Below are 12,417 nucleotides of genomic sequence, written 5' to 3'. Positions count from 1 at the left end.
GTATGAGATCTTGTAGGTCATTTGAATATAGGATATGATATGTAATGTAAGGAAGCAGTAATATGTGATATGTTATGATAGCGAATAATTGTATATGCATTTTTATGTATTTATCTTGAGAGCGAATAAGAGAAGAGCAGAGTGAAGCAAGATTTTGGCAGAGGTATCAGACAGAGCTTAAACTGGTACTGAATCTATGTGTGTGAAAAGTGGACCTGTATCTATATCTGGAATACACAACACTTCAATTAAGTCATTAGATGCATCGTTAGTAAATCAATAATCAATGAATAATAAACCATTACAAAGCAACCCATTTCCTTCTAGTAGATGCAAGTTTAGATTGCTCTCAGATTGCTAAGCTATCCAGTGACTAGACAACACCTAAATGAAGGATTTTTAATCTATATGAGCATGAATTTAAGCTAGATGAATGCAAGATTAATCTAACATGATTTAAGCAATATATGAATATTTAAGCTAAATGATTTAAGCAATATGAAGTAACTAATATGCAATATCTCAATGCAAATTCTCAATGAACCTAGAGCAAAAAACAACATAATAACAATATATTCTCCAAGATCTTTGAATGAGAGATAAGAGCTTGAACTTATAGAAAATTCAGAAAGAAACCAACCACTGAGATCAAATGATGATGAGCGGTCAAGATTTTCCAAGAGGAAGCACAATCCAAGTGAATTGATGTGATTGGATGATTTTCTCAATTTTAAAGGAAATTGAACTAAAATTAGATAAAATCAAGAAAAAACTGATTTATTCTCTATTTCATTCAATTTTAATATTCAATTGTTTTAACTAGTTTCTTTGAGATTGTCTATCAATTTTTAATTTGTTTTTTCAAGATTATCTCCAATTGATTTCTTTTCTCAATTTTTAATTGGTTTTTTGTCAATTAATTCCTTTTTTGATTTATTTCCTTTTTTGAAGATTTGTGCTCATAATCTCCAATTCCTCTTTTTTGATTTGTTTCCTTTTTTGAAGATTTATGGCAATTTTTATTTATTTTTCAAACGAATTCCTCTTTTTGATGATTTAATGGCAAATTGATTTATTTAATTAAATATGCAAAAGATATTTAATTAAAATAAATAAGATAATTGTTTAAAAATGATTTTCTTGGAATGATTTAATTAATTAAATAAATATTTAATTAATATTGAGTGATTAATTTTGCCATGTGACATTGATGATTTTAGAAATTAATTGTGTGCTCAAGATTTATTTAATTGCCTTTGGTTAGGACCTTGGTGATGTTGGCGAGATTAGGGGCTCATGGTTTAGATGACAATTTTTAGGGTATTACATTTGCCCCTCTTTGAATTAATGTGCGAGCAACGCATTGGTTCAAAGAATAGTTGATGTCTAGGAGATACCAGTTTTGAACTTGATTGATCACGAACCAGATGAAGAGCGAGGTATTTAGCTTATTTTGAAGCGATGAAGTTGAACAGAGTTGATTAAAGCGATACCGATCCCAAACTTGATTGACTTAGGAACGATAGAGAGCAAAGATACCGAACTTGAACTTGATTGATCAAGAAGCGGATCTTACCGATCTAGAACTTGATTGAACTAGATATAGTGAGCGAAGATAAAATCAATCTTGAACTTGATTGATCAAGATACGATGAGCGAAGATAAACTGTCTAGCTTGATTCGATGTGATGAAACTGAACACCTACTTAGATTGAGCATGTGATCAAAGATACTCTTTAAACCCTTGAATGAGTTTAAACGAATAATCAACTTGATGAAAAGTGATGAAACTGATTAACGTTAAGAGACCGATTCAGACAAAGACAATATCAACTTGATTTGAAGCGATAAAACTGATATGCCCCTAGTGATTGATTCGATTTAGATGGTGAAGAAATCTCAACTTGATATAAAGCAATGAAGTTGAGATGCCCCTAGCGATGAGGTCTTGTTTGACGTTTAGAAAAGATTAGTTGCTCGACTTGCAACGAAGATTTTTGAAAGAAATTATCGACTTTGAGGTCATGAGTATGCCCCCTCGAGAGAGAAATCGAAAGATAGCGAGGGTTGCATAGTAATTGTAGGCAATTTTTCTTTTGTAGTAATGATAAGTTATTTGAGCACAAAGATTAATGTTGAAGATTAAAATCAGAGTTAATGTGAGAATTCAATTGAGATTTAGTGCTGATTAATGAGAAATTGAGCACAAATTGAAGAAGAGAATGAGCAGTTGATGAAAGCGCTAAGTGGTCAACATCTTGAAATTTCGATGAGAGAATTGACATCAGATTTCAATTTCGATCCCGAAAATGGACTCGGGAAAGCCAATTTATGAGCTCTTGATTTGATTTCATCGTACTTATGTTAATTGATTATGAGATGTTCATCTATATGCATGCATATCTTTTCAGTATAGATGAATGAATGCAAATGAAATATGGATGTTTCTTTTTGTTTCTTTTTATGCAAATAATTGAGGAGAATGGGTAACTAGTAATGCAAATGTTTATTTTTCTTCATTCAATAATACGAATGCAAATAAGTATAAAATGAAATGTATGGATCTATATAAGATGCTCATGTATGCAACTAACATCTCAATACACAAGTACTCGATCAGAGAAATGATAATGAAAAAGAGACCAATTAGCTGAGAAATGATGATGCTTCCAACTTCTCATTCAGAAGATAAAGAAATTAGTGTTACCATACCGAAATCACTCTAAATTCATGAGATGCAAAATGAAATGCAAGATGAGATGCAAAATGAGATGCAACCGAAACCTAGTCATTGGATTTGAAAAGATTAATTTTCATCATTGAGCATTTTACAAACATATCAGGAAGATTAGAGTTCCTTTCTTTTCATGTGCAATATTAATTATCTTATCTGCAATGACCCTTTTTTCGTTCATATCCTTGGATAGATTTCGTAGGGACCTGGATTGCATGATAAAGAAATTCCCTCAAAATAGACAAAGAAATGATGGGAAACTCCCTGTAGCATACAAATTAAGCGGAGTCGAGGCATGTGTGGCGATTTCACCTTAATGTGAAGGCACTTATCACAGACACTCAGCTAATTAGATGTTTTCAGATCATCAGAATCATTACTACAAGCAGAAAACAAAGAAAATATTATGCCCCCAATCCTTGCTCCTCTTAGTCAAGATAGACTTCCTTGAGTTACTCAGAGGGATAATAATTGAAAACCAATATAAAAGACAACACACAAAAAAAAAATTCATGCATATCTTAAACAATTTAGTGATTGTTTTCAATTTTGTTTTTCTTGTGTACTCAGTGATAAAACTCTTCAATAGTCAAGAGACAGGTGACTGACTCAGAGTGGATGACCAGGTTTTACTGATGTAAAATTGACTTGGTTGATACTTCTTAGGACATGTAAATTGATCAGTAGATTACCCTAAGACTAGGACGTTTGATCAGTTTCAACCTAGGAAGGTTCAAAAGAACCAAGATGTCATGAAAGTGACTAAAAAATATGTACAAGTGAAAGAAAAGATGCAAGAAAGTGGGAATGAAAATGGGAAATGCCAACTGTGCATTGATAGATGGAGTGCTTGAGTACAAGAGGTGCCTGTTTACTAGGTTTTCACCTACTTGGCAGAGATTCCTTTTTTTTTTTCTTTTTTTTGAATTTCTTCAAGATTTTTTTTTATTTTTGGGATTTCTTCAAGACTTTTTTCTGATTTTTTTTTAGGTTTTTTAATGTTTGCCCCTAGTGTCTAGCAAGGAAAAAGGGATTTTGAGTACATGAATGGATAAGAAAATGATGGTGGATGCTTTCAAGGACTATCTCACAACATTAATCCAAGCACAAGGTCTAGATATAGCAATGTAAACCAATGATTTTAGCGATGTAAAGCAAGGATTTTAGCAATGTAAAGCAAGGATATAGCGTAACGAAGCCATATGGTCCAAATAAGTGGTCATGTCAAGAGGTTTGTGGAAAGCATGTTTTTGCATTTTGTCCATAGTGTTGATCAAGATCAAGGAATAGATCTGGATAGGGGACAAATAGGATAATCAAGATCAAAGGTGGTAATGAAGGATGTAAGACAGCAATGGATAGGAGCTAATGGGTCTGGATCAAGTGTAATAGATAGGACACATGAAGCCTACAAGGATCCTTAACCTTGTCAAGATCAAAGGTGGAAAAGGGATATGAATGTAGATATTGTGAATGAGGGATAATGGAGGAAGAAGGATAATACAAGATGTACATGGATGGAACTTTCCCCCAGTGTAAAGTGAAAAAGGATAATGGATTACGCATGGCACCTATTTGCCAGTTTTTTATCACGGTACTTGCCCAAGGTGCCACAAGAAGTGGTTTTCACTCATGGACAAAATTATTTCTCTTTACTTATTTTTCAGATTTTTTTTTTTTTTTTTTCATTTTTTCATCATTTTTTTTTTGAAAGATAATGGAGGAATGATAGGGGATGGAAGAAGGACCCCATCGTCTCACTTCTTTGGATAGTACCCTTGGAATATGAGTTGCAATAGACCATGTCTATGAAGGTATGCTCAAAGATGTTGGTAGGATAGTGAAATGAAACTAAGGCAAGGATTTATGAAAAGGATTGGATAAGAGGGATGAAAGGGTGAAAAAGAGGTGTTGGATAATGGATGGGATGTTGGAAGAATTGTGTATGGATAGATGGAAATGTTGGAAAGATCAACATTGGAACACACCTTGAGGGATGGCGGATACATGGAAGAGAAGTGAATCTCAGATTTTGAGATTTGGATGGAGGAAAGGTTACAGATTTTGGGGCATAAGAACCCAAAATGGATGAAGTAGGTGATGGAGTAATAGACTCGGAAGGTTTGGATGGAGGAACAATAATTTTGGATGCCAATTTTGATTTTTCTTTAGACTGTTGTGCTTCAAGAAGTCGCTTAGGGATCCAAATGGTTTTTTATTTTTCATGATTTTGTAGTTCCTTAGAGTGCATTGCTTGTACAAGTGCCTTAGGAGCCCATATAACTTTTGACTTTTGTTCTTTCTTTGTGGGCCTTTGTGGTATTTTGTATTTTTCTTTTTCTTTTTGGATCATATTTTTCTTTATTTTGACATGTCGATTAGATGGGACATGTTGATCCTTGAATACATGTGGATTACTTGACTTATGACTTTTATGCTTGGCATCCAAATTGCTTGGAGAAGGAAAAGAATGTATGAATGGATAGGAATGATATGGAGGTATTTTAGATGGATGGAAGGTACTCAAAGATGTGTGCCTTTGTTGATCCTGCATAAGGGATGGAGGGATATAGGGACCTAGAATGGATGGAAACGATGATGGGGAAAGCATATATTTGGATTTAACTGGAGAAATGTAGGATTTATGAGAGATACCAACATCTTGAGAAATGTCCCTAAGGCCATGACCTTTAACATTTTCTTTAATATGGAGGGGTTATTGCTTGTGGAGATTTACCCCTTTGCCTTTATAAGTATTTTGACTTGTAGGATACACTTTTCTTTGGAAAGAAGGCGCGAGTCCATTATGAGATGGAGGTGGAATGTAAGGAATGATACGATCACGATAGACATGATGGATCCTTGAGCTTAACATGGAGGATTATGACAAGGGAATAAAGGGATACTTTGATCTTGACATGGAAGAGGAAGATCACTGGATTCCTCTTTAAAGGTGCCATTCTCTTGACTTTCAATGGAATCATCGAAAAGAATAGAAGGTATAAGGGGATCATCATGGGATTCTAAGGAAATAGGATCTTTTTCAGTCATTAGATGGGATTGAGGAGTTTTGGTACCTTGATCTTGATTTATGGTAGCACTTATTTTTTCATTTTCCAGATTATCCTCTTGACATGAAGCCATTTCTAAGGAAGAGGTAGTGTTTTTGATATGCATGGAGGATTCTTGGAAGGTGTTCATATTTTGGTATTATGGGGAAGCATTTTGAATGGGACTCTCTAGAGTGGGTACATTTAGAATTGGAGTGCATGATGGCATAGGATCTAGGATTTTTAAATATTTATAGGAACTTGTATCAATATTGGCATTAACTTGGATTTCCATAGGAGATAGCCCTTGAAGGTAAACATGAGAAGTTTCATTGTTTGAAGGAGATGGTATGGATTGTTTCTGAGAAGTTTTAGGAGATGGAGGCCACATATGGAGCCTTTCTAGACATAGGTTCATGATTTTGATCATGCTTAGAAGTAGTTCCTTCTTTTTCTTTAGGTGAGTCATTAGGATCTTCAATTTCAATGACACCATTATCAATGAGATCTTGCATCTTATGTTTTAATTCCATGCATTTTGAAGTCTTATGTTCATTTTGTCTATGATATGCACAATAATTACTTACAAATTCACATCCCCATGTGGTCTTTTTAGGCAATGTGATAATATTATGCTCAAGAAGCTCTTTCAAAGTCGACTCAATAGATTGCCCCAAAGGTGTAAACTGTCTATCTAGAAAATGTCTTTATGTCTTGGTGAAAGTGTCTTGTGAGCTTGTTTGAGATTTGGCCTTTGATTATCAATTATTTATTGGCTTTTGATTGTCAAATCATATAATCATTTTAGAATTCCTTGAAGTTTCTCACGCTTGATATCATGCATTTGTTTTTCAAATGGAGTCAATGATTTATTTTGTTGGATTTTCATGTCATATATTTCTTCTTGATATCTTGAAGCATTTGAGCCAAGGTAGCCATGGGATTCTTAATTTTGTCAAAAAATTTAGAAGAGCTTCTGGTTTGAACAGACATTTACAATCGATAGGACTGAGAGCTAGATGTGTTGCAGAAGTCAAGACCAAATTGTAGCTAGTTATTCGTTTAACGTAGTGATTGAGTGAAGTAACTAAGATCTGGTCTGTTTCAGGAACGATCTATCCTATGTAAGACTTTATCTAAGTTAACTTAGGTTTGATAAGATGTTGTTTTAACTAGCTGAGAGATGATCGACAAAATTATGCAACGCAACGGCAGGGGTACACTATCAAGGTTGTTTATGCTCAGGAGGATGATGACCAGTTTTATGCTCGTTGTAGACTGATCTGGACAATTTTGATTGTTTTGACTGACAAGACCAGGAATTCATACGATAGAGGATTGGACAGAGATGAGATTCTGACAGACAGAGTTTCAATGACTGACGACAACCAGTTTTTTATAAGGACTGATATTTTCACTGACTGACGATGACTAATTTAGAGGTGGAATGAGTTTTTGACACCTAAGGTATACCAGTTTGTGACACAGACAGAGTTTTGATCACTAAGTTTGTTTGTTGTTTTCTCTAGTTTTGGTATTCCAGTTTTAGTTTTCGGGATGAAAACACAAAAAATACGTAATATGAATAATAACTCCAATCACAACATGCAAACCCTATGGAAATTGGTGAAAGAAGAAAACCTTTGGTTGTAGACTCAGGTACACACCCAATAGCTAATCAGAACACGACCATTGAGTCTCACGCAATGGATTCTCAACGTTGTATTAGCCGACTCCAAACGCTAATGGGGGCATGAAATGACAAGTATCTTGGGAGAGTTAATATCTCTCTTGCACAAAGATTATCCCCCTTTTAGAGGTGAACCAGGTAGCTTCTATCTTATAGTTCTTAGTCAGGAATTTCATTTGAAATTACCCCTCGAAGTCACACAAGCATGATTGAGGCCTATAGCCCGACAAGGTACCGAAACGCGATGTAGTCACGTAAGCGTGATTGAGACCGCGAGGCCCTACAAAATGCTCAATATGAGAGATCTCAAAGAGAAAACTCAAATAATCCCATCCTCTGAGACTTTAATCACCAGAGGCCTATTTATTATAGTGAGTTGGAATGCTCAGGTCTAGCTGTACTCACTAGGGTTGTTCTCATAGGGTGATTAATTTTTCCCACTGTGACAGGCCCACTAAAGGTACACAAATCTCAAAACTTAGAAAAAAGCTTCGAGGGTCTAGATATCTGATTGTCTGTAAAAGACAAGAGCATACTCTCCTACCTCTCATATTTTTCTGAAAACACAAAAGACAGATTTGTTCTTTAACAAGGTAGCAATTTCAGTGCCTAAAAATTAATTTAAAGAATACACGATGTTTGGTCGATTCTCTTTAGGCAACCTGCAAAACCAACACATCAATAGTCATGTTGTTTTTTATTCTTTGATAGGCGTATGTTTGATTGATAAATTCTTTGTCAAGCGGACCTACAAACATTAAAAGCCCAAAATTAGTTGCCAAAATTACATAAAAAAAATATCATCAAAAGAAAATTCAAGCATGCAAACTATAAATTAAACTAATCTAACAAGAATTTTCATTTTTTATGACTATCCTAGTTATGACAGTTTTGATAGTACTGCACTATGTCATTTATAACTTCTTAACGAGAGCTAATTCGAAAAATCTCTTTGGTGGAAATGTGGAAAACTTAGTTTTACAAAATATATTAAAATTTAGTTTAGATCCAACAGTTCAATAAAAAGTTATGCCCTCCAAACAGAGAGCATTTTTTACTGTCACAGAAGAATAAGTAAAATGATAGTACTGCACTCTGTCATTCCTAAATTTCAAACTAGACATTATTAAGAAAATCTCTTCAGGGAAACTATAGACAACTTGGTTTTCAACAATGTATCTAAAATTGGTTGAGATCCAACGGTTCAATAAAAAGTTGCCTTTCAAACAGAGACCATTGTTGACTGTCATAGAAGAACAACCAAAAAGAAGGATTTTTATTTGCAAATTTAAAACATGTTTATTAGTTATAAAAACCAAACCTTAAATTTGTTCAAGAAAGATTATAAATCTTATAGTCGTGGATTCGAGCCCCACGGTGGGCGCCAAAAATGTCTGTGTGAAAAGTGGACCTGTATCTGTATCTGGAATACACAACACTTCAATTAAGTCATTACATGCATGGTTAGTAAATCAATAATCAATGAATAATAAACCATTACAAAGCGACTCATTGCCTTCTAGTAGATGCTAGTTTAGATTGCTCTCAGATTGCTAAGCTATCTAGTGACTAGACAACACCTAAATGAAGGATTTTTAATCTATATGAGCATGGATTTAAGCTAGATGAATGCAAGATTAATCTAACATGATTTAAGCAATATATGAATATTTAAGCTAAATGATTTAAGCAATATGAAGTAACTAATATGCAATATCTCAATGCAAATTCTCAATGAACCTAGAGCAAAAAACAACATAATAACAATATATTCTCTAGGATCTTTGAATGAGAGATGAGAGATTGAATTTATAGAAAATTTAGAAAGAAACCAATGGCTAAGATTAAATGATGATGAGCGGTCAAGATTTTCCAAGAGGAAGCACAATCCAGGTGAATTGATGTGATTGGATGATTTTCTCAATTTTAAAGATAATTGAACTAAAATTAAGATAAAATCAAGGAAAAACTAATTTATTCTCTATTTCATTCAATTTTAATATTTAATTGTTTTAATTGCTTTCTTTGAGATTATCTATCAATTTTTAATTTGTTTTTTCAAGATTATCTCCAATTGATTTCTTTTTTCAATTTTTAATTCTTTTTTTGTCAATTAATTCCTTTTTTGATTTATTTCCTTTTTTGAAGATTTGTGCTCATAATTTCCAATTCACCTTTCTTGATTTGTTTTCTTTTTTGAAGATTTATGGCAATTTTTATTTATTTTTCAAATTAATTCCTCTTTTTGATGATTTAATGGCAAATTGATTTATTTAATTAAATATGCAAAAGATATTTAATTAAAATAAATAAGATAATTATTTAAAAATGATTTTCTTGGAATGATTTAATTAATTAAATAAATATTTAATTAATATTGAGTGATTAATTTTGTCATGTGACATTGATGATTTTAGAAATTAATTGTGTGCTCAAGATTTATTTAATTGCCTTTGGTTAGGACCTTGGTGACATTGTCGAGATTAGGGGCTCATGGTTTAGATGACCATTTTTAGGGTATTATAGAATCCAGCATTGCAGATGCTATTTTGAAGCAGTACATTGTTATTGGATTTAACCATCCAATTGTAGTCAATGGGACTCTGTTGTTGAGCAGTGAGCTCTAGGCAGTTGGCCTTCTTGCATGTGCAGGCCCCTATTGTACTAAGTAATATTTATTCATTTTGGCCAGTGAGTAAATATTATGGGTCACAAATCCCACTGAGGTTTTTCCCTTACCGGGTTTCCTCACCAAAAATATTTGTGTTATGGTGTGCATTGATTCTCATTCTTTTGTTTCTCTTTACTGCATTATTATTTGCTTATTGGTATATTAATTTGGGTTGTAAAGTTGCAAATAAGTTTAAATCTTTCATCCACCGGTTAGACATTGATTCACCCCCCCTCTCAGTGTCTTTGGGACTAACCTAGTATCTAACAAAAAGATCTAATGCTCAAATCTCCATTTTTGAACTCCTTAAGATCTATTATGCTCATAGAGAGATCTTGGACAAAGCATTACTCACTATCAATGTCCCTAAAGATTTAGATGTAGATCGGTTTCAATCTATGGTGGGTCACTTGACTTCTCCTCATTACCTCACTTTCTCTAAAGAAGATGATAATTCAGTGAATCACCCGCATAACCAGCCATTACACATCAAAGCTATGATCCATAAATACCGAGTTAAAATTTTTTTGATAGATGGAGGCACTGGATTGAATATTTGCACCTACAATCTACTGACACATCTAGGATTTTCTGAAAATGTCATTGATCCAACAAAGAAAATAACGATCAAAGCTTATGATGAAGAAGAAAGAACCTCTAAAGGTCTAGTACTATTACCAATCAGGGTAGGACCTGTGGAAAGAGATGTTATCTTTTAGGTGCTTGACCTTCCTCTTTCATACAACATCTTACTAGGCAGGCCATGGATTCACGAAATGAAAGCAGTACCATCTACATACCATCAGTGCTTGAAATTTCCTTATAATGGAGTTGAAGTTAGTATTCCTATTGATACAAGCTATACCTGTAATGCATTAATGTAGAGTAATGATGTTTTTGTTCCTCATAATAGAGAAGCCTCTACAGTTGAAAGTTCAGAAACTTTACTGAAAGATTTAGAAAAGAAATTGAAAATCACAAATACTAGCATGGATGGATACAAAATATAACATGTACTTTCACTAATGTCTCTTCCTCCATCGCCAAGACAGTCGGGAAAACCATCAGAGGTTATGAAGCCACAAACTTCAACTTCAAATGTCATTTATGATGGTCTCTTTATACAGTCCTCTACTTCCCTTGCCGATGAAATAGAAGAGGATGTTATTCTCAAATGGCTTTTCAAAGAAGATAGTACAAATAAAGAAATACGACATTGTGAAATTTCCCCAACACAATATGGTCCAGGATATAAGATGATTCAACGCATGGGATATTCAAGTATCGGTCCTCTAGGCAAGTGTTGAGAAGGTATTGTTGAACCTATTCAGCTACAAACTAAATCTGCAAATGATAAAGATGGACTTGGATACAATCCAAGGAAGCCATCAAATCAAAAACATACTTCTTACCATCAACCTAAGTGGAGGAAAAAGATACTACCTTCAACATCAGAGGAAATCAATACTCAACAAACTCAAGAAGAGTGTGAAAATGAACAAGAAGAATCGACAATTAAGAGAGTAGAAGCAACTGGTATGAAAGTTCCAATTGTATCAGCAATAACACTACAAGGAGTAGAAATCATAGAAGACATGAGGGAAGAAATTGAAGGAATCCAAGAGTTGTTTGCACCACTAAATATTTCAGTCGTATATACAAGTAGACATCAAGTAGATGATTCAGAAACTAACTTGAATGAGTATGAATGGGGTCCAGATCATCTCTCAGATACACCTACTACAGAAACTTCCGAAGAATCTACTGATATCATAGATGAAGCACAAGAGGAAATCTGCTTGAAGTTGCAAAAGGAAATAGAAGAAATCAGACTAAAAAGACAAGAAGACTATGAACAATAGTTGAAAGAAGGAAGAGCACAAGCAAATCCTCCCTCTAAAGAGATAGAACAAATCAGGTATGGAACTAGAAAAGAAGAATTAGAAGCTACAGAAGCAGGACTAGTCATCAGTCCAGAGGAAGCTGAATGGAAAAGATGATAGGGACTAATAAAACCATCAAGGTTATGTCAATAGGTATGTCAAATACAAGTGATCAATGAAACAAATCACGAAGGAACTTGTAGCATCAAAGATGTAGGTATTGATACTATACATACTTTTACTAAATCACTTGAATAAGAGTCAAACACTTCATCTTATGACTTTGATAACTCTGACAGAAGCTCTATTTATGACAACAACTATTCAGCATCATATTATGACTACTCCATCATGAATGTTGGGACTCTTCCTGATGACCTTGTTACTGT

Source organism: Cryptomeria japonica, chromosome 2 (genome assembly GCF_030272615.1).
Source record: "Cryptomeria japonica chromosome 2, Sugi_1.0, whole genome shotgun sequence".
Lineage (NCBI taxonomy): Eukaryota > Viridiplantae > Streptophyta > Pinopsida > Cupressales > Cupressaceae > Cryptomeria > Cryptomeria japonica.
This window is presented reverse-complemented; position numbering follows the sequence as displayed.